At 40.0% G+C, this 21,219-nt stretch overlaps 1 protein-coding gene across 2 annotated transcripts in view; it reads right to left on the minus strand.

Annotated features, from left to right (window-relative positions):
• Positions 1-21,219, minus strand: part of GRM5 (glutamate metabotropic receptor 5) — a 440,621-nt gene that overhangs the window by 19,544 nt on the left and 399,858 nt on the right. The gene's annotated exons all lie outside the window — the stretch shown is intronic.

The following is a 21,219-nucleotide window of genomic DNA, read 5'->3' on the forward strand; positions in this document are numbered from 1 at the left end:
CCTAGAAGTTACTAAGATGTTTCATCTAAAATAAGTTATAAGACTTTCAACATTAGTTTGCTACGTGGTTCATCCAGATGAGCCCTTACATTTGAACGACAGTTTTGAAAGCCAGCATACTTTCACAGAAACAGCCTCTTTTTTATTCATCAGTTTAAGACCGCGGGGTAAAGAGGCACTGTTGTCCTCATTTGCCGAATGAAGTAACCGAGACTTACTTAACCGACTTTACCAATGTCACCAGCCCAGTCAGTAGAAAATGACTGGCAGAGGCCCAATGCTCTTAGAGTTTATTATCTCTATCACCTTTTATTAACTTGCAAAACTGGAGCCTGATATTATGGCACTGCATCTACTTCTGGTATTCAACAAGCAGTGATAAAATTACTAACAGAACACTTGTTTACCCTTGGTATGGCCACTTTTAAAAACCGTTTCTTGTCCTGCTGTCTCAAAATTAACATTAAGTAAAACAAAATGAAACAAAATGAAAATAATGATTAGTCCTGGGATAGAGGTCTTCCTTTTTTTTTTTTAATCCTCACACGAGGACATGCTTATTGATTTTAAAGAGTAGGGATGAGAGGGAGAGAGAGGGAGAGAAACGCCAATGTGAGAGAGACACATAGATTGGTTGCTTCTTGCATACATCTCGACTGGGTACCTGAAACTTAGGCATGTGCCCTGGCTGGGAATCGAAACCACAACTTTTCAGTTTACAGAACAATGCTACCACCAACTGAGCCACACTGGCCAGAGCTAAAGGTCTTCCTCTTATTTTTTACCTCTTCGAAGATGTTAACAAAGTATTTAGTATTTGAATAAAAATGGCTCATTAAATCAAGCCAAGTGGATGGACTGGATTACCTTATTCGGGAGACATTAACTGAGCATTATTAAATTTTAGGCAATGGACTTTGTCCTGGGGAAATAGAGGTAAATAATCCACAGGTCCTATCTGATAGAGCTCACAGACTAGTGAGAGAAACAACAGAAGCAGGCAGTATGTACACAAGTAACTTTAGGTCTAAGCCATCAAGAAGAGAGGGAAAGAACTTAAAGCCTTGGTTAGAGGAAGTAAAGCATTGGACCAAACCAGACTAAGTAGGCGGAAACAACACTCAACTCCAGGACCAAACTGGAATTACAACTAAATTATAGAACAATTATCCTCAACAACTAACTGAAGACTAGCGAAGAGAAGTACTATAACCAAAAACTTTCCTAACCTGGTGAAAAGAAGACACACAAGTCCAAGAAGTACAGAGGATGCCAAACAAGGTGGACTCAAAGAGGGCCACTCCAAAATACATCATAATTAAAATAACAAAGAAGAACTTAAAAGCCACAAGAGAAAGACATTTAGTTACTTACAAGGGAGCTCCCATAAGACCATCAGCTGTCAACAGAAACATTTCAGACCAGAAGGGATTGACATGAAATATTCAAAGTGATGAAAGGCAAAGACCTATAATTAAGACTACTTTACTCAGCAAGGCTATCATTTAAAATTGAAAGAAAAATAAAAAGCTTCCCAGACAAGAAAAAGCTAAAAGGGTTTGTTACCACCAAATCAGTATTATAAGAAATGTTAAAAGGCCTACTTTAAGAAGAAGAGGAAGAAGAAGAATGAGGAGGACAAGAAACAGAGGAACATAGTAAGAGGAATAAAATGGCAATAAATATGTACTTACGATAACCACTTTAAATGTAAATGGCTTCAATGCTCCAATCAAAAGACATAGGGTAGCTGAGTGTATAAGAAAACAAGATTTAGAATGTTAATTCAATGAGCATTTTCTTTAATTATCTTAATTGGTTTTAAATGGATGGTTTTTCAACTCACTAAAAGTGTGTTTAGCCTCATCTCCCTTAACATAATATCTCCTTAACAAGCATGTCTCGACTCTGGGCTCAAGAGGAAACCAGAGGACAGTAGCTCTTTGTTGTAAAAGTGCTGTGTTCAGATGTGTTTCCAAAAGTAAGTCCTGAGACAGAGTGGGAAAGGAGAGGTAGGGCAGAGCTACAGCCAGGAGCCTGGCAGGACGATAAATAAGTTGTTTTTGAACATTTATAACTTAGAACTTATCACCATCCTGGGGAGAAGTAGGACTGCATTAGTTATAAGGATTGCTGATGATCATAATCATTAAAAGCAACATGTAAATTATAAAAAAAGGAAATGTGTGTGTGTGTGTGTGTGTGTACACACAAGAGCCCTGCCTCAGAGTGCTGTCTACAAGAAACTCACCTCAGAATGCAAGATACACACCGTCTAAATGGGATGGAAAAAGATACTTCACTGCAAATGGAACTAAAAAGAAAAAGCTGCGGCAGCAATACTTGTATCTGACAAAATAGACTTTAAAACCAAGGCTCTAGTAAGAGACAACGAAGGCACTACAAAATGATAAAGGGAACGATCCTACAAGAGGATACGACTCTAGTGAACATTAACGCACCCGACATAGGAGCAGTGTTATCCTAATTCCAAAACTAGATAAAAACACCACAAAGAAAGAGAATTATAGTCTAACATCCCTGATGAACATAGATTCTAAAATCCTCAAAAAGCATTAGCAAACAGGATTCAGCAATACATTAAACGTATATACCACCATCAAGTGGTGTTAAAACTGGTACAACATCTGCAACTCAATAAATGTGACCCACCACATAAACAAAATGAAGGATGAAAACCACATGATCATATTAATAGATGCAGAAAAAGCATTTGATAAAATTCGGCACTCATTTATAATAAAAACTCTAAGGAAAGTGGGAGGAGAGGGAATACACCTCATTATAAAGGCCATCCAATGACAAACTCATATCCAACATCATGCTCAATGGGCAAAAACTGCAAGTGTTTCCTTTAAGATCGGAAACAAGACAGGCTGTTTTCACCACTGTTATTCAGCATAGCACTGGATGTCCCAGCCACAGCAGTGTAGGGTACAGATGATATGTTGTAGAATTGTGCCCCCAAAACTTGGATGATTTTTTAACCAGTGTCACCTCAATAAATTCAATAAAAAGAAAATACCTCAGAAGAGATCCCTTGTGAAAGCCCAATCATCGAATGGCATTCCACATGTCAATAGAAAATATTTTGTGCTTATTTATTAATTGGGTTGTACAACCAAAATACTACTCTGTAGCATAAATTAAAAGAATATTAATAGACTAGAATGACTAATGGTCACTCAAAGGGATACTTAAGGTATTTTTGAACATCTTCTGTTAGTGTAATTGCCAGTTAATTGGAACCTTTCCTAGATAAGTTAGGATATCTGTACTCTTAATGATTATAAGCTCTTCTGCCAGTTAACCATGGTTATGAAGTACATCCCAAACATCCTATTCTATCAAAGCCCAACTTCAACTTCATTCGGTAAAAGCTTTTATAAAATAAAACTGTTGGGAACTGCCCTGCCTGGTTTCAGAGGCTGTAACCCCCCATGGTTAAGGCTGAGTCAGAGTTGGGACCATAAGCCATGAAGGAGACAAAGCTTATCTCCCTGGCAGGTGTGCCACCTCTGCCCACTTCACCCTGCTTGGCCCTGAGCTTGGCCAGCTAGCCAATGACGGGTAAGAGTCCTCAAGGGAGGATCAACCTAAGACAGGCTCTGGTCACCAGGGATAAGCTCGCAGGGAAGGACTCGGGGGGCTGTGGAAAAAGGGGGTGATGGACCCTCGCCCTTCGACTTTGAAATAGCCTGAGTCCTCATTCTGTCTGCAAAAGTCTCCTAATCTCTTGGCTGCTTTACTTCCCTGTCTGACTTGAGCCTGAAGCGATAACAGAGGGCGGTGCAGTCCTGTGCTGGGAGGGGCGGATTCCCTGGGGAATCAGGCCTAAAGAAAATAGTACATTCCTGTGAAACCTACTTAATCTGTACCCTCAGCTTAAAAGATAAGGGTCCAGACCTGAGATGAGTCTGGCGCTTAAAGTTTTATGGCCCTCTAGCTGATTGGCTGTAACTCAGAATAAACCCTCAAGGTTCTCTGTAAATGCTGTATTGTTTAACCCTTACTGGCTGACAATGATTGATGAGCTTCATCTGCATTCCTATGCCAATGAACCTAATAAAAGCCCATGGAGGGAAATGATCAAGGCCCTTCTCCTCTGAGAGATCGGCCACCTCTTCTCCCCAAGCAGATCATGTCTTGGTAGTCTTTTTCTTCATCCGTGGTGGAACCAGGGGGCTGCGTTAAAGCCCCCCAACATAAAACAAACAACAACAAAAACAAATCCCAACTCATTCCAATAAAGCAAGATACAGTTGACTTTTTGGAACTTTCAAGTACTTCTTATATTCAAACTGAGGTGAAAATGCCATTCAGTTAGGGAAAGCTTATCTTGCTTTCAGATGGGAACTTTATTGTTTGTCTATAACTATAATTACAGCTTAATATATTTACCAGATACTTAAATAATTCACATTTTCATTCATTCACATATTCATTATTCCATTCACCAATAATGTGCTGTTTAAAGTTACTAATAATGCTTTTATAGTTCTTCCTGCAGATGTTCAATTCTTTTTATTTGTTTTTTTCAGAAATATAGAACTCAATTAAAATCATTTAAGCATTTCATAGTTTTTAGTGTATTAAATATCAATCTACATTATTTTTCTTATATAACAAATTCATGTGTCTTTTAAGCACTTACTAAAATATATGTATATACATGCACACACATACTTGTGAGGTACTGTTTTAATATTAACTCACTTGTCAAATGGAATGCTTAGTTTACTGAAGTATAGTCAAAGTTATAATAGCAATAATAATCATAATGGCACATTGAATGTGCCAGGTTCTTTTCAGTACGTTACCCTTGATTCTTAATACTACTCTATATAGTAGATGCTAATGCCCTCATTCCAAAGAGATAGGCATTTAGGATCAGTGTCAATAAGCCCCAGCTCATCGTGTTTGTGAGTGGGGGGCCCAGGGTTAGAAATCGGGCCTCTGATTCCAAAGCTCCTCCTATTAAACATCCCTTTAAGTAACAGTGTCAGTAACTTTAGAAACAAAACTATGAAGGCTTGGTATTTAGCTTTTCTCTCCTTGACCCCGCTTTGCAAATGAGTGGGACGGTTAACAAAGACAGCCAGTGGAGGACCTGGGATAGGACTTTAAACTTTGTTCCTTCATTTGGGTTCCTACAGATGTCCTATGTGTGTTTCGTTTGGATCATGCAAAGCATTTCCTGAATACTCCACGTGCAAGGCTTTGGTAAGCTCACAACCAAGGGTGGGAGGATGCAATGTAAGCAGAACATTTTTAAACAATGTGAGAAGTTTTATTACAGGAACATACAAAAGGGCCTACCTACCACATACTAGAGTGGCAGGAAAATTTTGGTGAGATATGACACCTAAGATACATCTTGAGAGATGAGTGGGAACAGTGTGAAAAGACGAGTAGGCAGGCAGGAGAAAAATCCAGAGCAAATGCATGGAGAGGCTTGGCCACATGGTGTATACATAGGGAAACAGTGTTTAGCATTTTGTATGGTAATCAAGGTAAAATGGGAAGTGTGGATGGAGAGGCGTATATAAAACGTAGTTTATGGATGAATTTATCCGGTAGGTTATGTGATTCCTCTGTGATATTTTAAGCTAAGAAAAAGTGTGGTCAGAATGACATTTAGACAAAATACTATAAATTTGAGGGAACAAAACTACAGATAGACTCATACTACGGCATGAGTCTACTCGGCATGTGAAGGATGATGAGATAATGCCGTAGGGTGGTGATGATATGAGTGAAAAGTAGGGTACAGTTTCAAAAATACGGGGGAGGTAAATGAGTAGGATCTACCGGATGATGAGTGTAAGAGGAAGATGTGTGGGATGCTACTCCAGTTACTGCCTTGGGTGGTGAGCACGTGGAGATGTGGGGAGAGAGGGGCATGTGGAGAGGATGTGGGAGCTCCTATACGTCTTTTGTAGGCCTGGTCCTGAGTTATGTCCTTTGATAATAAACTAGTGATCTAGTAACTGAAATAATTCTCTGAGTTCTGGGAGCCACTCTAGCAAATTAATCAAAATGGATGATGGTGGTGTTTGGGGGAGAGGGGGAAGGGGACTGTGGGGGCCTCTGATTTATAGCCAGTCGGTCAGAAGTCCAGGTGACAACCTGGACTTAGAGCTGGCATCTAAAGTCCAAGTAGTAGGTCACTGGAACCTCCAGCCTACACCTCATCATCAGCACAGGTGCTAACTTGGGTTTAGGACTGGTTTAACCTGTGGGATCTGACGCTGTCTCTGGGCAGACAGTGTCAGAATTGAGTTGAATTATAGGACACAAGCTGGTGTCAGGAGAATTTCATGTGGTGTGACAGTCTCCCCCCACCACATTGTCATTGGGTCCAAGAACCCAAAATAACCAGTTGCTGTGGTTTTAGCTTTGCATTCTCAAAGTGATTAGTTAGCAGGAACTGTCACAAGTCGGAGCACTTGTAAGTAAACACTTTGGTAAAACTTTTGGTCACACATGTTTGCAGAATTGGCATCAGTTGGCATGTATTTATTTGCCAAAGATTTCTCTCAATTACCCTTCAAGTCACCAGACAAAGAAAATGCCAAGAAAAAGCAAATGAAGAAAACAAGGCTCAGGGTCATTATGTGCTCACCCAGTCAGTTATCGATCCAGGTAAAAGTGGTCCGGGCTCTTCTCAATGAGGGTTTTAGAATTCTCTATCAGGTACCATTGTATTTGAGTCCCCTTATAGGAACTTTGGCAGACAGGTTTTTTCTTAGTTCTCCCTTTCCAGTGCCTCTCTGGTTTTGGACAGCATGTTTCTGCCTCTAGCTGTTAATCTTGACTTTGTGCCAATCATTGCCTCTACTCCTTTGTACCACTATACACCTTTGTGACAGCTTTGGGCACATTCGACCCTGTTCCCATGTTGGTTCCTCAAACCCCAGCCTAGATCCCAGCTTTGGACTCCAGACAGGCAAAGTTCAGATCAAATGCCTACCCATAGGTGACAGCTTAACAATTTCTAGGTTAAAAATGTATGAAGCTAAGTGCACACAATGTATTTTATTTTCCAGATTTATTGCCACATTACCTTTTTGACTACCCTAATTTTGGATCCTGACAATGATAAATTAAAGAGAGAAACTGAGATATATATTTGAATATCATTTAAAATATTATAGAAGACTTTCTCATTACCATTTAATTATCTCAACACGTGGAGTAATATGATTATTATCCTCATCCTTCAGATAAGGAACCTGTGGCTTAGAAAGCCTCATTGTGTGGCCAACGCCCCGTAAATGATAAGTCACAGAAGCAGGGCTAGAAACCGGAGTTTTACTTCCAACCTTCATGCTCCTTATTAACAACCTCATTTTTTAATTCATTTTATGCTGAAAAAAAAAAACCTTACCTAAATAATCTTATAACCTATTTCAGAGACTGAAAAGGTCATACATGAAGGGAATAGTATGTGCTGAGTGGAGCTAGGCTGTGAGCACATTATAAACATGTTTTCAAAGGTAGAAATCGGACCACACAATGGTGAAGTGGAATGACCACCCTCCCTGCACCCTGCTAACATGTGCACAGACCGCCATGTCCCCCCCCAGGAGCACACAGAAATCTGAAGGCAGTAGAAGAGGCGATGCTGAGAACTGCCAGGCGGTGTCGACGTGTAGGACACCGTGATGCCAGGAGACAGACAGGATGCGGTGGTGGAATATTTCAACACCCCTCAGGTGTTACGAAGAGAGCTGAAAGGAAGCCCAAGTCAATCTTTCAAGTCCGATTGACTAAAGGAGAATTCTAGAGGAAAACAGAGGCAAAGTCCTTACAGACCCTCAGTTTAGAGGGAAGGAGTAACCTGATCTAGTTCAATATCACGAAGTAATATTGCCACTTAATTCCTTATTTCAGTCTCATCTTTCACCTTCTGTGTATCTATATGTAGCAAATGTATTAGAATGGTTTTCTACGTGTTCCGGCGGATCTTGTGGTCTCTATATGCAGAAAAAGAGCTTTTGCCCAGACTTGAAATGTCGAGTTGATTCATTCAAAGATTTCAGATTAAAAACGAAAATTGAGCATGATTAATGGTCCCGGAAGGTAATGTCAATAATGAACATAAGTTGCAAAAGTATTTGAGAAACTGCCAAGGAATGTATCACTCTGTCCTCTATAAAATAAAAGGAAGGTGGAGGTTGACAGGTGGGAAAGCAGTACAAATAAACAATTAAAATGCACAGAATCAGCTATATTGACCCAGGAATTATATTCATACAAATTTGTTCTAAGGAAATAATGCAACGGCTGCTCAAAGGCTTCTGTACAAAGGTTTTTCCCTTCAGTGTTATAGAAAGTAGCAAAAAACTGAACAAAACAAGAACAAACAAACCACCGGAGAATAGTTTAATAAATTGCAGCATAGCAATATTATGGAAATATGTTAAATTTTGTACTGAGTGAAACCTTTCATCTCACTTCTAGAAAATTCCCAAAACATGTATTTTAATGCCACTTATGATGAGAACTTGGTTTTAGAAATGAATCATCTTAAGTCATTGCCTTTTCATTGTGTGCTTTCGCTCAGCTTTGCTGTTTGTTTCGCAATCAATAGAAACCCAGGCAGATCCAGATTTAAAACTAATTGTAAGGTGCTTCACAGGCTTACACAACATCCTCAAAAAGGAAAACTTTCCAGGGAGGAACAGAATGTTCCCCAAGGGGAGGGTCTCCATACCAGGACACGGTCAGCCTAAAGAAACATTGTAGTAAAGCATTAATTAAAAGTTGCAAGCTTCTATTTTAAGATTGAGGGATTTTCAGACAAAATAATTATTTTTCCTAAAGACAGAGGAGTCATTTCCCAACAGAAATTTTTCCTAACCTCCTTGTGTGTGAACAAAACTGAAAGAGCATTGAAGTCAGATCAAGATGGATAATAATGACAGTAAGAGCCAAAAACTTCTGAGCACTTGGAATATACCAGACAGATTCTAAGTATCCAAATTTACTGAGGTAATTGCTGCAACACCCCTATGGACTAGGTTCTGTTATCATCCCTGTTTCACGCGTGGGAAAGAACGAGGACACGGGGAGATTAAACGTCTTGCCCAAGGTTACTGGGTTGGTTAACCACGTGAATATTGTTTCTCACTGAAACTGCGGGTCACAAACACCCGCTGGGCCATTTGTTGGGCTTGGTTCATATTTAAATGGCTTAAAGCACACAAGCCACCGCTATTTTTCAAACCCTTTCCTTCTTCTCCTGATCTACTGGCTTAAGCCCCTGCCTTTGCTCTTTTCTGACCCTTTCCACCCAAGTAGAGAGGAAGCCTCATCCCTCTTGGGTATTGACCTTGATTACAGTTTGCCCTCAGCAGCTTGACTTTGTGAGCCTGGGGTCTGTTGGAGCCCAAACCTCAGGTCTTCCCTATGGAAGAAGATTTGCTTTGAAACTGATGGAGAATCAGAGCCCTTTCCTCAAAGCAATTTCTTGTAAGTCTCTGTTCTTATCTCTGTACTCACACTTGATAATCTTTTTCTTAAATAGAGCTTCCCAAATTGAATGAACTTTGCATTTCTATTTTTTAAATTGAAAAGTTTTTCAATTACAATTGAATATCAATTAAATTGATATTCAATATTATATCACTTTCAGGTGTACTCATAGTGGTTAGACATTTCCATACCTTCTAAAGTGATCACCCCCACCTGACACAATACACTGTTATTACAATTTTATTGGCTGTATCTCCTGTCTGTACTTTACATCCTCATGACTGTTTTTGTAACTACCAACCAAATTGTATGAACTCTAAGTATCACCAAACTTGTCTCTACCCCTGCATCTCAGTTTCCCTTCTAGTCAATTATGCTAAGTAAAAGAAGCCAGTCAGAGAAAGACAAATACATGATCTCACTTCTCTGTGAAATCTAATGAGTAAAATAAACTGGAGAACAAAATAGAACAGAGGCACAGATACACGGAACAGAATGACAGCTGTCAGAGGGCATGGGCATGGGGGAGGACCGGATGAAAGAAGGTGAAGGAATTAGCCGAAGAATATATGTGCATAAGCCATGGAGAAAGACAGTATTGTGTTGCTGGCCAGAGGTAAGGGGGAGGAGGGGGGAAAAGGGGGGAAAAAGGGGACATCTATAATAGTGTCAACAATAGAAATAAGGAAGAAAAAAACAGGAAAGGAATCATAATTTAGCTGTTATTTCCAGACTTGCTAATGCTTTCTGAGTTACAATTGCCCCATCTGCAAAATAGAAATGTTGAGGATCAAGTCAGACAATTTATGTAAAATTATTGATCTTAATAGAGTACAAAATAATGTTACTTTCATACCTGTCATTTTCTCATTACTAGTAATTTCTATAACCAGGCAGGTTTTCCTCAGCCAGTTCTAATATAAAATATTTTGCCTTGTTTTCATTTTTCCCCCACATGTCCCCTACTACTTTTGAAGCCATGAGTCCTCATATGGGGCATGCCCTGTTTCATCTCCATGAAATCTTGTGGGTTAATTATTCTTTAATTTTTACTTCCATTCAGACTCAGCTCTCATGATCTGTTCGCTCCCACACCCTAACTTATGCTGCCGTGGCTTAGGCTGGATTTGAAAATGCTACAGACATGGATGAAGCCCTTCTCTCCACTTCATCCGAGCCTTTCTCTGCTGTCGATCTTTAGTAGAGCCGTAGTCTCTTTCTTCGTAACACTCGTTATCACAAATTACCATCGGTCTGCGCTCACTAGCTTGTTATCTGCCTCGTTCACTAGACTGTGAGCTTCAGGGCGGCAAGGGCGTGCCTGTTCTCTTCTTTTCTTTTTTTCTTGTTTTCATTTTTTTATTAATATATTTATTGATTATGCTATTACAGTTGTCCCATTCCCCCCCTCACTCCACTCCATCCTGCCCACCCCCTCCCTCCCACATTCCCCCCCTATAGTTCATGTCCATGGGTCATACTTATAAGTTCTTTGGCTTCTACATTTCCTACACTATTCTTACCCTCCCCCTGTCTATTTTCCACCTATCATCTATGCTACTTATTCTCTGTACCTTTCCCCCCCTTTCCCCCTCCCACTCCCCTATTGACAACCCTCCATGTGATCTCTATCTCTATGGTTCTGTTCCTGTTCTAGTTGTTTGCCTAGTTTGCTCTTGTTTTTGTTTTAGGTGTGGTCACAGTTATTTTGTTAATAACTGTGAGTTTGCTGTCATTTTTACTGTTCCTATTTTTGATCTTCTTTTTCTTAGGTAACTCCCTTTAACATTTCATATAATAAGGGCTTGGTGCCTGTTCTTTTCACAAGCACCAGCACAGGGCCTTGTATACGGTAGTTGCTTTTATGCACTAGTGCAATTGTGCAAATGGTAAGAGCAGCCATGTTTACCGAAGGCGAGGCAGCGATACTTATCCAAACCTGACTCCACGTTGCACACTGGCTCCGTCGCTTAGTGTCTATCACGATATATCGAAAGTGAGATTGTTTTAATTTCATGATGGGAGAGATACAAAGCAACGTTACTTACAAATTATTCTGTAAGGTCTTTTCTATGGTAAATTCACTAGTGTTTCTTATGGATTTACTATGTACCAGATATTGAACTAGGACCTCCTTGGTGATCTAGAAATACAGGAATTTATCATCGCAGAGTGTAATAAATTAATGTATGCTATCATATAGCAATATATATACTATAAATTTACACATACATGTATAACCACATACACTGACACACATATCTCTATATAATCATAAACACACACATATATGGATATACAACAGTTCTTCAGACTTTTCTAAACTATTTCACTTTAGTTGACTTGAAATAGGCAACAAATCATGGTAATTAAGTGGACTGACTTTGGAATTAACATGGTTTTGATTTCCTAGCACTACCACTTGGAGCTGTATGATATGGGGTAACTTATATAACTTTCCTTAAATTTTCTCCTTGAATAATGGAAGCAATGCTACTTAACTCACAACACTGATGTTTTGAATGGATTTTGACACAATGAGATTTCACAAAGACGCTCTGAAGTAGGTATATTTTCATCCGCATAGCACAGACAAAGAAAGCGAGCACGAGTCATTAAATATCTGTGCCAAGTCGCGGCGAGGCAAAGCCAGGGTCCACGTCTGCGCTGCTGACCCCTAAAGACTGTACTCTAGAATGTGAGGTGGAGGAAAATAATCCAAGTCACCACAGGGGGTAATGAAAGGGAAAAGACAACTCAATTCAAAAAACAATAAAAACTCCAGGAGAAGCCAAAGAATCGGAAGAAAAGGAGGAAGAGAAAGCATGGCCTGTGTTAGGAGTTTTTATACATTTTATATTTTTATGTTTTTATAGAGCATTAGGATGTTCTCAAACATCCTTAGAACCCTGGAGAAGGACAGAGATGTTATTTAAAAGAGAACTATAATTCACACAGCTGGTGAATGTTGATGTCGGAATTAAAAACTGGGTCCTTCTGATTATAAATAATATACTCAGACACATATGGTGCATCTTCTTGATACTTAGCACAGTGCTGGGTTCTGAGTTGACATAAGAAAGTACATTGCATAGCTCTGAGCTCCCTGAGAATCTAAAAGCTGTCTTAGAATCTAATGGGGATGACATGAAGAGAGGACACTAAATCGATGATGAAGAAAACATCAGTGTGTGGCTAAGACAGAAAGATCCTAGGATTAAAATGGGAAATGTCATGGTGGATCTTGAACTTAACCTGGCATGGCAGGCAGAAGCTTAGCTCATGCGTGCAACCACTATTTGTTGAATGCACAGTGACAAGAAAAGTTAGTCAAGGGAAAGGCATGGTGTTCTTTTTCTGTTACCTTTTTTCCTCACCAGACCTATTAGAGTTGAAGGCCTTAGTTTTCAACTTTGTAGCTACAGAGAGGGCAGGGTGCAGAGAGGGGAGGAGGAGGAAAACCAACAGGGGCAAGCTCACTGCCTTGCCTGTAATCGCCATGCCGGACACCACATCTGCAACCTGATGCCTGCAACGGTGACTCAACTCTGGCAGGGCTCAGTGAAGAAATGTGCTGAGTAAAAGAATGAATGAATGAGGTGAGGTGAAAGATTATTTCACGGAAGACCTAGAGAAATCACAGGAGAACGGGAAAAACCCACCACAACCAGAATAAATACCATCATGTGATCCTTTCTTTGAGGCCTTTTCAGTCACCTTTCCTGTAATTACTTCCTTTTTGTGCACTTACAATGCCCCCATAGAGACTTAAAACAACTACAATTCTCTAACTATTTGCTTACATCTCTGGCTCTACTGTGAGGAGAGGAGTTATCTGGTGTATTCATCTTCATTTCTCTGGTGCCTATAATGTCAACTAGTTCATAAGAGAGAGCATAAGTAATAGATTTTCAACAAATAGTACCTATTTATTATTATTGTTTGGGTACTAAGCATTCACATTCACCAAGCAGAGAATCTTGGTGGCTTATGACTGACTGGTGCCCAACTCTCCTCTTTTTAGCCCATTTGATTTTGTTGTCTGGTATACAACTTAGATCTTTCTACCTCTTGTGTAACTGTTCCTTTAATCCACTAAATTTCAATTCCGTTTTCCATAAAAGTGTCTATTGCCCCCTTGTGTCTCCATGTGAAGCTGCCCGCAACACCCCCCCCCCCCATTTGGTAGTAGTTCTCCCTGGCCCTGTGAGGCTCTGCTGCCCTCTAGGGGGCCTTGCTCCTCACATACTCCTCAGGACCAGTTTGCTCTGTGCTTGGCAGCCCAGCCCTTGGTTGGCACTGCCACACTCATGGTAGGGCTGCCAACGCCCAGGGATCCCCTGCCTGCTCCTGCAGTCCAGTTTATAAACCCGTGGCTATGTATGTAGTGGATTTAGGAGTATGAAACTTGGGCAGAGCAAGCAAGGAAGATCTCAAGAACTGAAACCCATCTCAAGTGGAAGCTTTCAAGAGGCTGCCAAGGGGTCTCAATGCTCTTGGAACCAATAGGATCCTCAGTTATGGGTGTCCCACTTACGTCTTGATGACTTGTATGTTATATCAAAGTTTACTCTGTGGCCTCCAGTAGCTACTACTTAGAGTTTTACTGGGTGAATGAACACTGAGTTCCTTCTTTGCTTGGGCCTTTGGGAGATAAAAAGCTTCATCAAAGATATCAGTACTAAGATGTTTTTCTTTTCTTAAAGCCAAACCAACATCTGGTTACTATACCCAATGATAAAGACTCTTAACTCCATCTAATTTTACTTCTCGGTAACATAATAATCATTAAGTCTTACTTTCTATTTTAAATCATTAAAATCTCTTACCTAGCCTGTCATAATGGATGTCTAATTTCTCCTTTTTCTTGTTTACATTCTATATTTTATTTTATCTATAGAAACCATAGGGCTAGTTTTAATGTATTAGTATGATCATGTAACTTCTGAAAACTTCCAAAGCTCCCCGTCAAATTCAGGACAAAATACAAAATCTACACCTCACTTTGGGGGATCCTCTAGTGTCCACCTACATTTTCTTCTCACCTTTCTGGACAAGTCCTCTGTCACATGACTTTTGCTTTATCATCAATGGGCTGATCTAGATCAATATCTATACCATCTATCTATTTATATGAATATATTATGTATTGCTGTTGTTGTTACAATAGTATAGCTAACCTAATGTAGTTTGATTGTAACTTGACTAAATAATGCTTTCTTTATCTTAGAAAGATGTTCCTGTACAAACTCTTCAGCAGTCAAAACTAAGAAAGAATATTTTTCTATATACTTCTCTTATGGAGAATTCATAATAATTGAAAATATGAGAAAAAATTTTAAATTTTATTACAGAGATAAGACATCACACGCATTATAACAACTTAAAGGCTCTCTCTCTCTCTCATATATATGATATATATGTATATCATATATATCATATATATCAATCTAAGGGAATTATAGAGTCATTAATATGGTATATATATATTTAGAAATTTTGTGGACTAGAATAAATAATGGCTTTATAAATGGCATAAGCTAGATTGAGCAAGATGAGTGGGAATGAATTTCACGCACAGTAAGTAATTTGTGGAAGCAGCAATGTACAAGTGTTTGGGGGTCCGTGGGGGAGGCAGCATGATTTATGCAGAAGATCAGAGCTCAGGAGCAGCGTGAGGTAAGGTTGAAAAGGTACGGAAGATAAGCTGAAGACATTATGAAAAGCCTTGAATTGTCCGCATGTTTTCAACATGTAAGGCGTGAAAGAGCACGGGCTATTTTTGAGTTGATCAAATGTATTGGGTTCAATTACTATTGCAGTCATTCAGATGTGCAAAGATAAGGTGTTGGGCCTATATAACAGCTGTGGAAATAAAAATGAGGATAAAAACCGAAAATGTTTAAACAAACAATTTAAAGTAGCATCTAATATCACAATAGCATGGAATATCTGATTTAATATGTTTAAGTTGAGGATAAGGACAAATTAAGCATGACTGAGTGTGGGAAGTAGCATTTGTTACAGAAACAGAAATACAGAAATAAAGAAACTGTTACAGGAGAATTTATTTGATATAAGAGTGAGTTGAGGTTGCGATGATGCCAGGTAGAAAGGCGGAACTATCCAGTTGTCACTTAAAGCTCAAGGAAGAACACTTGAGAATTCAAATGGCAACGATGGTTGAGTTCTCCAAAGAGGAGAACACAAGGAGAAAAGAGCCGAGGGCAATGGCTTGACCTTACTTAGCACGGACAGCTGGGAGACAGGAGGTGACTCCAAGTAGCCCTGCACTCTGTACCTTTGAGCCTGCAGTTGTCTCTGGCTAGGTAACTTGCTTTATCTTCTCCTGATGAGCAACTCAAACACTCCCAGTTAGATTTCTTTTCAATGCTACCACCTCTGTGAGTTTCTCTAGTGGATCACCGAGAGTTGAAATTCTTTCTATAACGGATTCCCATACCGACAGGACTATTTTCTCCAGGCAAGCAGTAATAGAGGATGTAATAAGGCAAAGCACAAAGAGCATGAAAAGAAGCCTGGGCGGGATGGGTTCAAATCAACTCAATCACAAGCTAAGTGGACATTCTTGGAAAGGTTCAGTTTTCACAGCTATGAAGATTGGTTTATCTTTACTTTGCAAGGTCGAACAAATTAAATAACATATTGTGTGTAACAGTACAGAGCACATGGAAGGAGCTTGATAATTATTTGTTCTTTTCTTGTGTGTGTGTATATATTGGGGGGGAGGGGGATTGGGAAGGATGCCAGAGAAATGGTGGCCAAATGACTCAGGAAATGTAGAGGACTTATTTTAGCCAAGAAACTAGGGAAAAGGATATGATCTTCTCATTGTTTATTTCTTTCTCGAGAATTTCATCTCTGTCAAGGGAATGGAGCTTCAGGGAAGAAAAAGAATTATTAACTCTAGGAATTATGCCTCAGGCAAACTTTTCCTGGTATGAAATGTTATGTTCTGAAGCAGAAATGACTTGCATGCCCCAGATACGGTGCAGCTAGGCCACTTCTAAGCAGAGCCAGTATAAATAAGAGGAACATTACTAGAAATATAACATTTTGAAAAAGTAAAAAGCTTAGTTTATTCCACCAACCGATTTATATCAATTAATCAAAAATATTTTAATCAAATTCAAGTAGTAACAAATGAGACCACTAACATCACATGCAAATTAAAATTCACTGTAATCACAGCATTCAAAAATATCAGTTCATTTTACAAAGGGAGTGTTTTAGATGAAATTCATCAAAATCATCCAGACATAGTCTTTTAAAGCCCCACAAATATACTTCAGTTATTGCAGAGCCAAACCACTTAATCATTTCAAAGCATATCTCTTCCCCCAAATTAAACACCTGAAACATATCATTCATAACAATACAACATACCAGATCTAAATCTTCTTAGCATTTACTTTCCACATGCTCAGTGGGAGACAGGACTATGTGTTATCAGGCAGTGGTAGGGCAAGAGAGGAAAAGTTGACTTATTCTCTTGGACAATGAACTACTATGGAGTGCTCAGTCACTGTTAGGGGAGAAGCAAGGTCTTCACAGGAAACTAGAGAAGTGAATCATTGCTGGTCACTCACTTAAGATATATTTACTAGAGAACTGGTTAAAACAGACACTGTGTTAGTTGCTGGTTAGTTAGTTTCTGGTGACAAAAACACAGAAGGCAATGAGGACAAGAAATTGAAAGCTTAGCAGGTAGGAAAACACATAAACCAACACAATAACACAACTTGAGGACTTCCACTTGAGGAGATCCAGAAAGATGAATGGAAATGCAATTTGTAAAAGAGGGGTAATATCTGTGTTAGGAATTGAAGGGTAAGAGGGTGTTTTCTAGGTACAAAGAGGGGACACAAAGGCAGGTAGTAGTAGAGGCAGAAAGAGTAGAATTTACACAGGCAGGAGCATACGAAGCAGAGAGACGGCTGAGGCATGGTGTGTTTAGGGGACTATAGTATCGGCTGTTTGGTACTGCTGGGATGTATGAAGTGTTTGGAGGAGCACCTCTAGTGGGGACTTTAGGGGATTGGTGGAGACAGATTGGTGGCTGAACCTCAGGTTGAGAAAGTCAAGACTTCCAGGGACAGGTCCTTAAGGGCTTTGTGAGACATGTCAAAAATTTTAAATATTTATATGGTAAGGTATATATAGCTACTAATTTGAAGGTGGAGTGAGGGGATCAGATTTACATGTAGGAAGATTACTCTGGCAGCTCTTGGGACAGGGGATGCACCAATAATGGAGATTTGGAAGGAAATTATTTCAGTAGTTCAGATATTAGATTGTGGGTCCCCGATCAATGTCAATATCAACGAGAATGCAAAAGTGAACATAAAACAAGTAGAGAAAATGGTTGGCTGGATGTGAAGTGTCAAGGAAAGCTGAGAGCCAAGAATGACATGGGACGGGGCAACTAGGTTGAAGGTGTAGCTTTTATCCGGAGAAGAAATATATGAGGAAGAAGACATCAGTGACGTGTAGAGAAGTGATGGTGAAAGAATTATTTATTTGTCAAAATAATATTTTCCTCTAGGGATCTGTCTTACATGTTAAAATCATCCAGGATGTGAAACATACTTAATTCTAAAAATTACAAGAAGGAGATATTTAAGAAATATCTGGTGAATTTCCGCTGTACCTGACCACTTTTAAAAGACACCTTCCACCCTCTCACATGTTTAAAATCAACAACATAGAAATAGTCTTCATTTGAAAAAAGGAAATAAAAATAAATCATAAAACTCAGAGCGGATAAAAGTGAAACCATGTACTTAATCCGAATCTGCCTTTAGGAAACACATCGCACGGCTCCTACCAAGTTAGTTCAATGAAGTCAGCGCTGTCTACATCACACAGACGCGCATGTGTCTTTCTTGTGTATGCTTGCTTTGTTGACCAAACCAGATTGGCTTTGTGCTTTACATGGCTTATAACTCAGCAAAGTACTCTCCATAGTGGCTTTAAGTCTCACAGAAAGGGAAAGTGGTAAGGGAAAGGTTAACAAAAGACAATCGGGCAATGGATAAACATTTAGTCTGTCGAGGGGTTTAAACAGGAGGATGTCCAACCTAAATCAAATTGCAGCAGTGACGGCACTTTCTCCAATGTCTTTCTCAATCATCCTCTCGCCGATTCCTTCGTACTCTTTACTACCCTTTCAAATAAGACTTAGTGTTTATAATTGCTGGCAGTTGAGGCCATTGACTCTAGAGCTACACTGTTTGGATTAAAATTCAAGGTCCAACCCTTTCCTGCTATCTTTCCTTGGGCAGTTTGCTCAATCTTGATGGTCAATTCTCTCATTCATAAAATGGAGATCCCTACCGCTGGGGTTGGCTTAAGGATACAGTGAATGTTTACGAGGCGTGGACAGCAGTGCCTACCACATTATAAACATTGATAAAAGCTACCATCATCACATCATCATTCCGATCATCCTCTTTCCACATCCTACACTCCACCTTCTCTTCTGTAGGTTCTTCCTGTTTCAGTTTTTGGCCAGAGTGCCTAAAAACTTGATTTTACATCTAGTAGTGACTGTCTGCCCCACCTAACTGTCCTTTTTCACCCACCTCCCACCAGCAGACCTCAACTTTGTCTTACTTGCATTGAACACTCAGGTAAAAATGCTGCAGAGTCCAACTCATTCATTTTCACTGAAGTAAAAGGCTCCCTGCCCCTTCACCATGCTTTGTTCCCCTCCGGAAATGGTGTGACTAAATGTATGGCAGGGCAGACTGGCTTCTCGTTCAGAAGATCAAGCTTTAGAGAAAGCCTTAAATTTAGTGAATTTTAGGTCTAAACTTCTCAACTGAAACCATTGCGTTGAACCCCTAGTTTAGTCATTGACCACTTTGGGCAAGAGTATTTATCTCTCTAAACTTTAGTGTCCTTATCGGTACGATGGGCATAACAAACCTTCTGAGGGTCTTTGTGAGAAATGAATTGGATTAAATAAATCGTATACATTGGAGATCTTAATAGTAGGAGGAATAAACACTGGAAGCATGACCTGTCAAATTTGAAAGGCATTCCTGGTGGCAAAAGTGAGTGGTAGGAGGGAGTCAATCAAGGCTCCTCTGTGGTGCGTGTCTAAATGCGTATCTTTAAAAAATATAACCTCAATGTTCTAGGAAATAGCGCTAATTTTTTCTAGCTTTTATATGTCATCCAGTTTTTATAGGTATGGAAATGTGATATTGGCGATGACGAGAAAACCAACAAGTTTATATTAGGAATCTTCTTTAGTTGGTACATCTGGGAATCAGTGCGTGTATTGTTAGCATTGCTTCTGCAAAAGTTTGCCTCGGGCTGCTTGCAATAAGCTCTCTGTGCAGCCCATAGTGGTGGCCCTCTAACATAGCTACACAAGCTGAGTGCATCTTGAGCAGAAAGGCTGTCTCCCACTGCAGCTGCCCAGAGAACCCAACCTGCCACCTAGTGGCCAGGAGAGGAACCTAGTCCCCTGACTGCTGGGGGTGGGGATGAGGGTTGTAGGGGCAAGGAAAGGAGGAAGGAAGGGGGGAATCTGTAAACAGTTGACACATAGAGCCTGGTTGTTCACCAGCACCACTAAGGATGGTGAGAAATGCCCAGAAGTTCAAAGGCTGTCTGCTCCTTTCAGCCTGCAACTTGCTCTCTGTCTGGCACCATTCTCCCTGGAGATGCAGTCACAAAGCAGTGTCTGCACAGTGAATACAATTAAATGAAAGCCTCTGGAAATGTCCAAGGGAAAATTAGATAACATGCTCTTTGATGCAGGGATTTGGAATTTGAAGGTGAAAAAGACAAGCGGGACAGCAGAAGTCTGCATCTGCTCAGCTCCAGTTCAGCACATTAACATTCTGCTAATGTGTCTTTGTAAGTTCTCACTGAAGTCAATTTGCTCAGTTTCTCTTAAGTATCATCAGGCATTTCAAACATCCCTTGGATTAAAACGAGTCCTAAAGTTAGAATGCTGTCATGAGTGGATGTTGAAATCAATTTTTTTCCTGTATTTTTATTAGTTAACCAATGAAAAGGAAAAGTGCTTACTACTCCACTTAGGCTAGAACATTTAGTTCTCATTTTGCCATTTTGGCAGGCACTAGCTCTCTGTGAGTGGAAGAGAAAAGCCCACTTTCGCCCTGATCCATTCTTTAGCAGTGGGCTGCTCACTTGGCTGTGCCCGGTGTCTGGAAAGCCTCTGAGAGCACTCTGAATTCAAGCTCCCCCTCTTCCTTCAGATGCTCTGCTGTGCCATTTTTTTTTTTTTTTGCAATGTCATAATGTGTCTGCCTGAGTCAGAGCACAATGTCTGGTGTGCCTGACTCTCACCAGAAGTGTGTCCTGCACTTCTCAGCTTCTGACCACAACCCTGGTGGGATCCAGACTAAAGCGGATAGGACACAGCATAGGGGATACTTAGGATAGATGGTGTAGGACAGCGGCACCTTTATATACCTTGCAGAGAATAACTAGGAGGGCACACTTGGGCTCTATCTCCTTTTTACCTCCTGTCCTACTGCAAGAGCGATTATTGAGCTCCTGCTCAGAGATGTCACAGAGATGAAAAAGAAACGTTTCTGCCCTTAGTGATCTCTGGTAGCGTGTGGGTGTGTGCTTGCTTGTGTGTGTATGTCTTACATATGAGCAGAGTAAAACCTTGTGGAATGTCATGGAACTTCACAGGAGTTTTGTGTTGGA

The sequence above is a fragment of the Desmodus rotundus genome, chromosome 5 (assembly GCF_022682495.2).
Source record: "Desmodus rotundus isolate HL8 chromosome 5, HLdesRot8A.1, whole genome shotgun sequence".
NCBI classification, from domain to species: Eukaryota; Metazoa; Chordata; class Mammalia; order Chiroptera; family Phyllostomidae; genus Desmodus; species Desmodus rotundus.